The 12,422-nt window shown below is 44.8% G+C and overlaps 1 long non-coding RNA gene across 1 annotated transcript; it reads left to right on the top strand.

Moving 5' to 3' along the window:
• Positions 1–6,641: 6,641 nt before the first annotated feature.
• LOC108503155 lies at positions 6,642–11,326 on the top strand. Its single transcript, XR_001876741.1, has 3 exons — positions 6,642–7,031; positions 8,756–8,858; positions 10,881–11,326. It is a non-coding gene; the product is annotated as an uncharacterized LOC108503155 (long non-coding RNA).
• The last annotated feature ends 1,096 nt before the right edge of the window (positions 11,327–12,422 follow it).

Genomic DNA, 12,422 nt, shown 5'->3' with positions numbered 1-12,422 from the left:
TCCTGGAATAATTTATTCTTTGCACAGGGAGGCAATAAGATGTTTGCTCCATTTAAGCCAAGACTGAATTGTGCCCCAAGGAATCAGCCAGCCAGCTACTGAATCTTTATCAAACTGACACAGACAACCCTCATCCCTGGTAGGAAGATCAAATACCTCTCACAGGAACATGATCTTCTTTCAGCCTCTTAAGCATCACAGTGTAAAGTGAAGCACCCACTGGCTTTCTGGCTGGGCACAGAGGGAGAGAAGCCTGCAGCCCATTACCTCTGCCCCCACCAGCTGTGGCAGAGTGACTGTGCTGCAGGTTCCAGGCAGCGTGGGGATGTATTTGGACAGCTGAGGAACATGAGCAAGGGGAAGAAAAAGGGCTGTCTCCAGGCAAACATGTCCTGATTTATGACAGAACTATATTTATGTTAGTCGTAACCACATTATTCAATGTAATTGGGGTCAAGAATTGAATGAGTCTAAAAGAATGCAAAAAATAGTTTCAAAATTCCTATTATAAATAAAGACCTGGTTTGGAGGTTTTGTGAGAACTCCAGAAGCTGAAAGGGTAGCAAACCCCCAGTGTTTTTCAAAAGACAATGCCAGAAAAACCGCATGAAAATTCCTCTCAGTGGAGACAGACTGCATTCAATTTATTTTTTATTTTTTGGTTCTTGTCAGTGTCTCTTGCTGCCCTCACTGTCATTTTACTTTCATGCTGTTTCTGTGCAAGCTGACCAGTTCAGCACTGGTGCATTCTAACACCAGGCAAGAGCAGGGACTTGCTGTTTGTAGCTGCCAGGAGTCCACTTCCCTCCCCTCAGCGTGTCCCAAGGTAGCAGCAGCTGTCAGTCCAACAAAGCCACTGCAGTTCCTTCCACTCTTACGTTGCATTTGTTATGTTGCATTGTTTTCTGCTGGGAAAGGTATGTATTTCCCCCCAGTTGCATTTTGGAGGGCTGGTCCCTGGGCTGAGGCACTATGCCCTGCTCTCCTTCACATTTTCGTGTTTCCTCAGAGCAACATTTATTTGAAGAGTTTCTCCTATTTGCCTAATTTTTTGCATCTTGTTTCTTTGCTTATACTCTGACTGGTAGGATAATACCTAGCTCATAGTGCCTTGTCACAACTTTTAAGACATGAATTTTACCATGTCTAGCTCTGTCTAAAAGGATGTTACTCCCATCAATGACAGCTCTCCTGGCTATTGCTTCTCTTAATGTTTCCAAGTGAATATGAAGTTTCTTCTTCCATGGTATCTGGAGAAACACTGAAAATAGTTCTCTGCAATCGACTTTTTATGGCTGTATTGCCATAATTAAAGAACTTGCCTTCATTTTGAAAAAAAAAATAAAAATCAGAATGTGACTTGTAAGCTATAGTAATACAGACATTTTCTATTACAGTTAACCTTTGCTCTTCAGTTAAAACTGTTATCTCAGACCCAAGCCAAGGGTCATAGATAAAACCTCCCCAGGTTTTTTTTCCACCTCTTGAGCTGAGTTGCATCAGTGAACCATTAACTTAGTAGATTATCTACTGTTACTTTTATGGAAGAAATGCATACTGTACTTTTTCTGCATTGCTTGAATTTGATTTATGTATGGCTCCAGTTCTATAGGTTCCTCACTGAGGCAGGACCTTCATACCACAGCAAAGTAAACAGGCAACAGAAACTTGCCCCAACAGTAGCCAAAACTTAGAGAAAACCACATACTTTTGTCCTCATATCTTTCCTATTTAACATGCACCACTAAGACTCTGGATTTACACTAGGGAAAAACTAATTACAGTGATGTTAGATTAATGTTAGCCCTAAGTTAAACTGCAAAGGCCAGGATCTGAGCTGTGCCTGGACCCTAAGGGGGGTTGCAGCCAATCAATTATAGCTCTCTGATCTGAGGACAGGTAACGAGCTGGCCCCAGCACTGATTAGAGCAATATTAGAGAAGAGATTGCAGCATCTTGGGGGCTGCTCTGTCAGAATCAGTTGCCAGTGGCCACTGGGGCCTGTCAGGGCATGGCTTGTGTTGCACTAAACCCCTCTGTGCCCTTGCTGTGGTCTTGCAGGAGGCTGCAGGAACCAGTTGCACCAACTTTCTGACAGGAGAAAATACCCAGGCTGAAAACAAGTGAGTTCTTTCAAAGTGGGCAGCACATGGAAGTGGGGAGGCCATGGGCTGACTAAATCCTCCTCCTCCCATTGGGCAGGAAGAGATAACACAGCCAGGGACATCCGCCAGCAGTAACCAGCTTTTCTGCTCCCCCACCAGCAAATGGAGCCTTCCTGGCATGATGATTTTCCACTTCCTCCCAACCTCTCAACCTCACCAGCCCATCTTTGAGAGTCAGATTTTACAGCAATTTTGGGGGGGGGGTTGGACTTCCCTATTCCCTATTCTCCTGCACACTCCTCTTTGCTGTTGCCAAATGTTATCTCCCCTCCCGGCATGTTGGAGCTCCCCAGAGCAAAGGGAGTGGAGTGTGAGGAAACCAAGGGATTTGTCTGACTCAGTTTCATTTGGTCTCTCAATCAGTTGAGAAACAAACGTGATGTCCCTCTCCACTCCCTTTGGACTGGGCCTGTGCATTTAGGTCAGGTATCTGGAACTGGATTTTCCAATAGTTGGGAAAGAGCTTAATCCTTAAGAGGAGATTTGCAGGAAGGTGTGTAATAAAAGGGATAGGTTCCCAAAGCCCTTATGGGAGCCAGAGAGGGGTGATTCACTCAGCTCTGCTAGTAGCCTTCTACAGACACCTTTTGGAGAAGAGCTCCTGGAGAAGGGTAGTACAAGCCAGCTATGGATGCTTTTATGATGTTTCCATTGACTTCAGCTGATTTCTTGACAAAGCAGGGCTTACTGCTGCTTGCTTTCTTTATTGTGGACAGTGATAGCCTTAATCTCTTGACAAGCAAGTTAAGTTCTGCACAGCACTGCTGCTTTGCTGATGGGGTAGCTGGGTCTGAGTGGTGGGAGGGGAGGAGAGCAGGAGCGTGACTCAGCTGCTCTGTAGCACATGGTTTGATGATGCTGCAGAGGCTCTGCATGCTCTGAGCACCCCAAAGGACTTCTCACTGCTCTTAGAAGCAGATTCCCTGTGGCAGTGGACAAGTCTGGGGACAAAACTGCTAGCTACCCTCTTGATAAATCCAACATGCCAAAAGTGGCTCGGTTTCTGAGGGCAGAGGGGAAAGAGAAGACAAACAAAGAAAATGTTGGGATCTCACTGTTTCCCTCCCACACAGAGCTGCCCTAAGCACATGCTGCTGTGCATTGTGCAGCACTGTTCAGCTTGAGGCTGAGTTATCCAGTCATGTCAGGGCTGCCACTGCTCTGCTTTAAGCATCAGGTTAAACCACAGAGCCCAGAGGCTGGTGGCAAGCTAGACTGGGGCTGCTTTCCGTCCAGCTCCTGAGAGTACACCACCCTCTTGGATACAGGTCCAAGATTTCACATCTCTCAGCTGTGATGTTTTCTTGACCTCTGGCTTTCGACTAGATGCTGCTGCCCAGACCACTCAGCAGCTGAGTAGCTCATGCCCTGACACCCTATAAACCTTCTGGTACCCACTGAGTGCTCAGGACGCACAGTACCTGCCATACAGAGCCCATCTCCCTCATCCTGCACCTTCAGGACATGGGCAAGCTCAGGCAAGACATCCCTTTCTATGTCTGAGACACTTGCAACCTGTTTCACCATTTCCAGGCCCCCTGCCAGCAGCCCCCATCCTCCCCCCACACTCTGCCCCATCTGCCACTTTTGGCACTGTCCAAATGCAGTGCAGCCCTTGATGGTCTTTCCAGACAGCTTAAGAAATTTGAATGGAAGTTCAGTCTCAGGCTAACTCAGAGTACTGGGTGTATTTCCTTTGCCCACCTCCTCCAAAGGAGTGTATCAGTATCTGCACCTGTATGAGAGGAGATATTGTGCTCCCAAATCAGAGCCCCACTTTGCCCACCCTGAGTTGTGCACAGAGATATTGTGGTAGGTGAGGCAGAGGAAGAAGGCTGAGAAGGGAAACAAAACCTCTTTGAGTGTGTAAGACCCTTGTTCAAGTCAAACTCAAAAGTCCAATTTGTTGCATAGATGTAACACCCTTCTCTTTTCTCTTTCCCAGCATAGATACCCTTCACTCAGAACCGCCTATATCAATGAATCTGGATCCAGCTGGGTGCCACAGTAGATCACATGAGGTGAATTTTAAACAGCTTTAAATGCAGTCACCGAATCAGCTTTAAACTCATTTTAATGAGGTCAGTGTGTCTTTGTGAGTGGTTGATGCTTTTCGGTCCCAGCTGTGATGTGATTCTGTGCTTCAGCTCTGACCTTGCTCTAGCTGTGCTTGTTTGCCCCTTTTAAAAGACTCCTTCACATGTAGGGCTGTGTAGTGCAGCATGGTGAGGTGGCAGAGGAGACAGTTCAGTCCTATCCTTCATGCTCAGGGTGTTGTTCATGATCAGTGTCAAGATAACAATCTGCTAGTGTTTTTCCAAAGGAATGAAGCTATAATTTTCCTCTGCATGACTTTAACTATGAAGAGGAGTTTGTTTTGCCCCTTATTACAATAGAGGATTGCAGGGTTGAGCAAGATGATGAAAGCGTTGAGGTTAAGTAAGGTCAGGAAAAGAAAGTCCGGGTGACCTTAAGTGTCCTTAACAGGTGGATTTTAAGCACCTTTTTCCTTCCCTGGAAGACACAAGTAATTCATTCCAATTTTCTCATGGCTTAAAACTTCCATTACTATGGTTCTATATTTTCTTCTGTTCTGTGCCTCAGTATGTGTATTACTTTTGCCTGCCTGTTGCTCTTTCCCACAAATGTACAATGGCATGGAAAGATCTTCAGCTGCAGAATAGGACTGAGAGATGTAGTAAAAGTAACAGCTGTATCTCTACCTCTGTTCATGGTGGTACTGTCCTCTGACTGCTCAGTTCCCTGGGGTGCCTGTGTGAGAAGTCCTATTCCAGGGTATGTCTTGGGAAGAAGGCAAACTAGTCTTTGGGCAGTTCTTCCCACGCAGGATTTGTGGCATGGCCTAAATTTTTTTTTCCATAACTTTTCTTCTAGAATTTTATAAAGGGAAAACATTGTTTGTCATGAAATTAGATATTTCCTGTTGACCCTTACCTCCCGCAGAGGATTTGGCTGATTGTATTAGTTGCTCAAACTCTGCAGGAAGGAAACTTTGGCTATGTAGGATGAACAAGCAAACTCATGCTCTTTCAAGCATTATTATATTCACTGACATTCAAAAGAGTGAGAATGTAGAAGCCTATTCAACCTAAGGCTCACACCAAGACCTTAAACCACCTTGTCCAGGAGCTGCTTTATGCTGATGACGCCGCCCTTGTTGCCCACACAGAAGCAGCTCTGCAGCGTTTAACATCCTGCTTTGCAGACGCTGCTGAGCTCTTTGGGCTGGAAGTCAGCTTAAAGAAGACAGAAGTTCTCTGTCAACCTGCACCTCAGGAAGTCTTCCATCATCCCCATATCACCATTGGCCACTCAGAGCTCAGATCAGTCCAGCAGTTTAATTACCTGGGCAGCCTCATCTCCTCGGATGGTGAGATTGACAGACAGACAACAGGTTAGCAAAGGCATAGGGTGCTTTTGGAAAACTCCACAAAAGAGTTTGGTGTAACAAACACTTGAAGAAAAGTACCAAGATCAGTGTTTACAAAGCCATAGTGCTGTCTACTCTCTTATATGGATCTGAATCATGGGTCATCTACCGCCACCACCTGCGACTCCCAGAACGCTCCATCAACGCTGCCTCCGAACAATCCTAAACATCCACTGGTCAGATTATGTGACCAACAGAACAGACTGTGTGTCTGTTCTAGAGCAAGCAGCAGTCACAGGTATTGAGGCCATGTTGCTGAGAACACAGCTGTGCTGGGCAGGGCACGTCTCCAGGATGAAGGACCAACCACCCCCTCCCTAAGATCCTGCTTTATGGGGAACTTGCCACCGGCTGCCACGAGAGAGGAGCCCCAAAGAGGAGATACAAGAACTCCCTGAAACAACATCTCAGCCTTGGCCAGATTGATCACCATAACTGGTCTACTCTGGCCTCCAATGGGGAGGTCTGGAGACACCCCATCTATAACGCTGCTGATGCCTTTGAGAACGCAGCAGGATCACCCTGGAGGAGAAAACACAACACAGAAAAATCGTGTCTTGCAGAATTTCCCACCTAAGGACTCTTTCTGTTGTGCCTTTTGCAACCGGACGTGTCTATCTCATATTGGCCTTTTTAGCCACCAGTGTGCTTGTGACAAACGTGGGTAGAGCCCTCCTCAAATCTTCGTTTGTGAAGTCTAACCATGATTGAAAATGCGGAGAATAAAATTCCGAACACAGTATTTTCCATCTCTGGATTTAGATCTAATGTCATTCATAATGAAGCAGTTCCAATGAAGTCAGTAGGTTTTACCCTAAAGGAAAAAACACATGGAGGACAGGATTTGCACAGAATTCAGTCCTCTGTAGTGTTTGCTTTAGGGACCACCGTGGTTCTCTCTCCTCGTCACAGCTGGGAGCAATGCACATCACCCTTGAAATCCCTACTCTCCTAAAACAAATGTTTTTCTACCTCTTGAAGGCAAGGGTTTCCATAGTTCTAGGTGTTCCCCCTCCACTGCAGTTTCTGTAGGATTTCCTCTGTGAAAACTTTATAATTTCTAAGTTCACTATTTCTCTCGGTCACTCACTCTGTGTTTAAAAACAGTTTCACTTAGGCATTGCTCAATCAGTGCTATTCTTACATTCTTTTATTTTTGGAGCTGGAACTTTGGACCTGTAAGATGGCTCTGAGTAGTGGCCCTCGCTAAGAAGCAGTGAGCTCCAAGGCCCTTGGAAATGGAGAGAGATTGGGGTGACTCCTCTTCTGTTTGCTCTCCTTGCCAGACCTTTCAATGAGCAAGCTGTCCTATGCCCAAAAAGCAGGCTTTGGTCAGGTGTTCAGGGCTGAGCACCAGCACCATAGCCAGACCAGATATCACCTGAAGACATTTTCTTGGATTTTTCAGGGTGCAGGTATGTTTTGTTATTAGCTTCCATTTTTCCTAGGCTTGGCAAAGTGGCAGACAGTAACTGCATGTAAACACGATGGTGGGAAGCCTCAGACTGGCTGAGCAGAGGACACCCAGTGTCTGTGCCTGCTGGGGGGGGATGTGTGCAGGGGAGGGCTGGAATGCAGAAGTGCTGTTGCGTGTGAGCGCGACGTGTGTCCAGCACGCAGGGCGGGCATGAATGGAGAGCATGCACTCCTGTGCATGTCTGCTGGGGCTCCCAGGCCCAGGGGTTAAATTTTAAAATGGCTAATGATGTTTTCTCTTTTATTTTGGTATGAATAAGGAAGTGGGGTGCGCAGCCATCTTTACAGTCAGCCATTTTCAGTTCCCCTTTTTTTCTTGTCCGCCCCTGGACACGAGAAATCCTGTGAGTGCATGCAGCTCAGAGGCAATCCATGGTCACTGCAGAAATCATATGAGTCATTTAGTTGACCAGATTTTACTGGAAGACACTGTTCTGATTTCAGTAACAGAAGTATGCAAATAATGTAAATAATACAGATTTTAAATGTTAGCTTTTTAGTTTAACAGCAGGACCCATTTTTTTGTTATTACTTTCATATAATACTTCCAAGGAACTCTTTGCATTTCCTTAACTTTTACATTTTACTGCAAAATTTTTTTGCTATAGCTCTGGTATTACATTTGAAATCAGCGTCTTAGACAATGGTAGGATTACATCAATTACAGCAGAGAAAAAAATCATGACTCTAGATGTGGTGGTGAAGGGTACAGCAGGAAATAGTGCTGAAAGATAAGCTACACTACAGCTGGTGCAGCAAGAAAACTGCTCAATTACAGAATGATTGGAAATAATGATTAGTAAAGACATCTCCAGCGATTGAAGCCTCTTCACCGCTTGTGTGGTTTAGAGCTGTAGTAATAGACCCCCCACTGGGGAATGCCTTTGCACAGGGCAGGTTGTGCCCCGTTTTAGTGAGATCCACATAACAGGTGTTTATCCTACACTGCTGATATTGAAGAGCAACCTGCTTTTAGGATACAGGCCAACGACCCTTCGTTTAAAGTCAAAGGTCCCAGGCAGGAGAAGGGAATGGGAGGTGATGAAGAATGACTGATGTTTGACTTGAGTTCCAGTGAATTCAGCTGCATTAGCATAATGCTTGCTTTGAGGGAAAGTGTGTACCATCTTTGTACTGTGTTGGACTTTCCAGCATCATCCACTTGCACAGGATGAGGTTATTGTCTTGCTCACCTCCTAATAGCATTACTGTATTGTTAAAAGCACAGCTCCTTTGGGTCATTTACTAGGGGGACAGACTTTTTTAATCTCAAAATCAGGGATCCAAAACGAATAAATAAACCATCTGGCCTTTCTTCAGGAGACTGCATGAATAATCAATGACGTTAATCATGCTGAAGAATTAGATTGCTTTGCTCCAGTGGTATAAGGATTCCTTATTATCATGGCAAAGTGGGTTTATAATGTCTTTATCAGCACTCAGAATTATGTGAACCGTTCTTCCCGTGCACGGGGGCTGTCTCAGTGTTGGGACTACTGAACATCCCGCTGACTTTTGCTTGTTAAAGTGTGTTCAGGGCAGTGTTGTGAGTAAGTCTGGGCTCACTTCGCTAGAGCTGAGCTAAATTAAGTCCTGGCCATTTTTCTCTCTGTATGTGTTGTAATAATCTCTTCCTCCTCCCCCCTGTCATCTCTCCTCACAGACTCCGCTGTGACCGCTGGCCTGAGCTGCTCCAGAGCTCAGTGACTGGCTGGGTGCAGCAGCAGGCTGAGGAAACATGGCAAAGCTGGGAAGAGAGAAACCAGGTTTATTTGATGAGTTTCTAACTTTAAGGTAGTTTAGGTCAAATATAATTAAGAAAACCCAAGTTATTGGCAGGACAAATCATGCAGGAGATACTTTTGTAGCCAAAACAATGTGCCGGGTTCTGGTCATTTTTTTTGGTAACAAAAGTGGGCCTGTCAGCTTCTGACTAAACTGGCAATAATGAGCAAATAACCCAAGGACTGAGCACGGCTATGTGGTGTCTTTCACAAGGACAGAAAGCACAGCTTTTCTTAAAAATATTTTATTTGGATTTTTGACATTTTACATGGATATTCGTCATCAGTCTGGATTCAAAATTTTCTCTTAAGGGATCCAAATGAATGAGACACCTCAAAAAGGCACTTGTTACCTTTCACAGGTTCTCAGTATTCTCAAAGGAGTAGCCACTGATTAGCAGGACCTACACAAATGAAGTATAGACCAGTGTTTAAAGCTGCACTGGTTATATTTCCATTGATTATGCAACCCTTTCAAATATATAGAAGACCTACATTCATTAACAATTGCTGGCTGAAGTCAAACAACCCCAGCAAACCAAACTTTTGGACGCCAGAAGTCAAACCACAGTCAAACTTGTGAACAGTGAGTACAATACATAGAGAGGGATTTTGAAACGCTGCTTCAGTCAACTTTTCACAGCAGTGAAAATGATGTAACCATTTAAGGAGTTTGAGGTACAGTATGTCAGTTGCTGAAATGCTTAAAAATAAACCACAACACACTCGTTTTCACGGGGTGGGAAATCGAAGTGCAGAAAAGTGAAATGACTTGGCTGGGGAAGCAGAGTAGACCATATCCCACTTGTCCAGGGCCCAGTGCTGGTGTTAATCAGCGAGGCCTGCTGCGTTCTGTGCAGCATTATGTCTTGTATAATAATTGCAGTCTGTTGTCATTTCTCTGCTTTTTCTCAGCTGGGAGGGCTGTAAGAACTTGCTGTTTTGCTCGTTAGGTGACAGTTTTCCTTACTTCTCACTGGGAGAGACGAGTTACCAGAAGTGCCCTACGGAGAGAGCAGTGCTTGTTGCTGGGAAGTTACACGTTCAAGTGTCCAAGCCCAAAACCACAATGTACTATTTGCTTTAGACAGTCATGCGATAACACATTTTTTTCTGTTGTAAGCTGTTAAAAATAAAACAAGGATGCAGAAAATAAATGTTAGAACAGAAGGAGCGCCCTGACTTTCCACATAGCTAGAACAGCAGGGTGGAAGCCCTCAGAGCTGAACACAAGTATAATTCAGGGGCTGATTTATTTTTTTCCCAGACTTACAGAAATCATCACAAAACCTTTTGCAAATTGGTTTTTAAATCATCTCTGTTCTGGTCACCTCTTCTCTGGGTGCTGGCAGTGACTAGGAACAGCAATACAAAACTATATCTACTTGGCTTATTTCTCCTGTTTACCACCTAACTTTTGGTCAGGTTGAAAGCTGAGCTTACAGTGGGAGTCATATAATTGGGCTTGATCTGCAAGATCTCCAAGGCAGGGGTGCTGAGTTCATTGTAATTCAAGTGAAGTGGTTAAGGGCAACTAATGGTGAGCCATGTGTATTACAGCACATTTTGTGTGGCAGTAACCACGATATACTAAGACAATGATATACTAAGAGCACTGATTTCTTCAGCTAAAATTTGGTGATCCAAGCAGCTGCTGAGAAAGACCTATGCCATCTCTGTGCTAGAAATAGGGAAGGAGAGATGGGCAGTGGGAAGGGACATAAAAGACACATTTTCCCCATGACTGAAACAGCTACTCTTTGAGTATTCTAAACTAAATCACGTCTAGTGCTGGTTCCCAATAAAAATATAATAAAGCAGAAGATTGTCAGTAATTTGAATTAGGAATGATTGTCACTAATCGTCATAAAACCTGTCTCCTCAGAATAACAGCTATGAGCTGTAGCTACTGTTTGTTTTGCGTATCAGAAGTCACCTCCTCCTTGCAGGGAGGTGAACACCTTTCCAAGGCAAGCGACTGAAAACTATCCCATTCCAAACCAGGTTCTTAAAGGGTTTCATGCTGTTGGAGCAGATGGAAACCGCCACAGCCACCACTTCTGCTCTGTGGGACGGAGCACGTCGCTCTGCGCAGGGTCAACAGTGACTATCTCCTGTCACCACAACTTACACGTGACCAGGAGGGCGGATGCTGCAGCCCAGCAGGTGCAGGAGATTCCACGATGTGTTATCTCTGGCCACGGACTGTCCTGTTTCCAGGAACACTCTTCTGATGGAGGAGATAAGAGCCTGCCAGTAACTTCTCTTTGTGCAAAGGAGTTGGCAAGAATGTCTTCATCAAAATGGCTTTGTAGTCGCATTAGTTTCTAAGAAGTGCAGGAGGAAATATAGATACAGCTGCATGTTATATCCTATAATTTTTTTACATATTCTTTTTAGGTAATTGTGTCATATTTGCTGTGTAGATGGTAAATTAAATGTACTATGAAATGGTACCCAAATAAATCAGTCCTGCAAATGCAAATGAGCAAACGTGCTGAATCCACTAACACACTAGCAGGTGTGAAGGTGGTCACTTTTTCTCAGGGCTGAAAGGATCGGCTTCCAACATTTCAATTTGTGCATCCTTTGAATCTCTTTTTTAGGTGGATGGAGGAAGGGACCTTGTGGTGTATAGCATCCATTAGGAGCTCCCCATAATCCAACCCAAATCAGCACAGGTTTACAGCAACACCCATTCATACATTATTCTTAAAAATAAATGGAAATTACGTTTCATAAAATTTCTGCCCTGAATTTCAAGCTCCTGTTTCGTTGTCAGCTCTTGATCTCCGGCATCTTTCCGGGCTGGGACTGAATGAGCACTGGGGCTGAATGAGCACTGGGGCTTTACAAGCAGGCAAGAGTGGAAACTAAGGGATAAGGGCCTGATCCAAAGGCCATTTCTTCCAGTTAGCCTGGAACATTTGCATCAGGTCAAAGTAATTAAGGCCACTGTAACCACCCTTATCTGTTCAGGCAACACTGAGATCTCAAAGTATGTGCATTCAGCTCTTCACAACAGCAACCCTGTGTTAGCCCCCTCAGCCCCCCAGCAAACACTTTCACTACCTTTTTCGTTATCTGTAGCATCCTCTCGGGCACTGTTGGTGCAAGCAGGTGTAAAAGGATTAAAAAGAAGAAAGGGGACTTGTAAATGAGTTGAGATCTGAAAGTGAAGGGAAGGTCACTGCTTCTAGACCACACTCATGAGCTCCTTCTAGGCAGACCGTGTTTGGGATTTCTGGGATTCTGTGGTGAAGAAGGCAGGTGATGTGCTGGTGTATGAGGACAGGTAACTGTGGGCTTTCAGAAAGATCCTAACATTTGTATTGCAAATTGGTGTTTAGGCTGCTTCAACTCTATTGTTGGTTATCACTCCTTATGACTCTCTTTCTTAGATTTAACTGCTAATATTGCTTCTGGAACTCATCTCCAAGATTCAGTCTGTCCATTACTTTGGTCCCTGGTTGGAGAAGGAATTTGTTACCCCGTCTGTGCTCAACTCTAACACCACGAGTTGGGACATGTACTGCTTCTGCTGCT

Source organism: Lepidothrix coronata, unplaced genomic scaffold (genome assembly GCF_001604755.1).
Source record: "Lepidothrix coronata isolate B3197 unplaced genomic scaffold, Lepidothrix_coronata-1.0 Scaffold132, whole genome shotgun sequence".
NCBI lineage: Eukaryota > Metazoa > Chordata > Aves > Passeriformes > Pipridae > Lepidothrix > Lepidothrix coronata.
The sequence above is the reverse complement of the archived record's forward strand: the minus strand, read 5'-3'. Positions and strand labels throughout refer to the sequence as shown.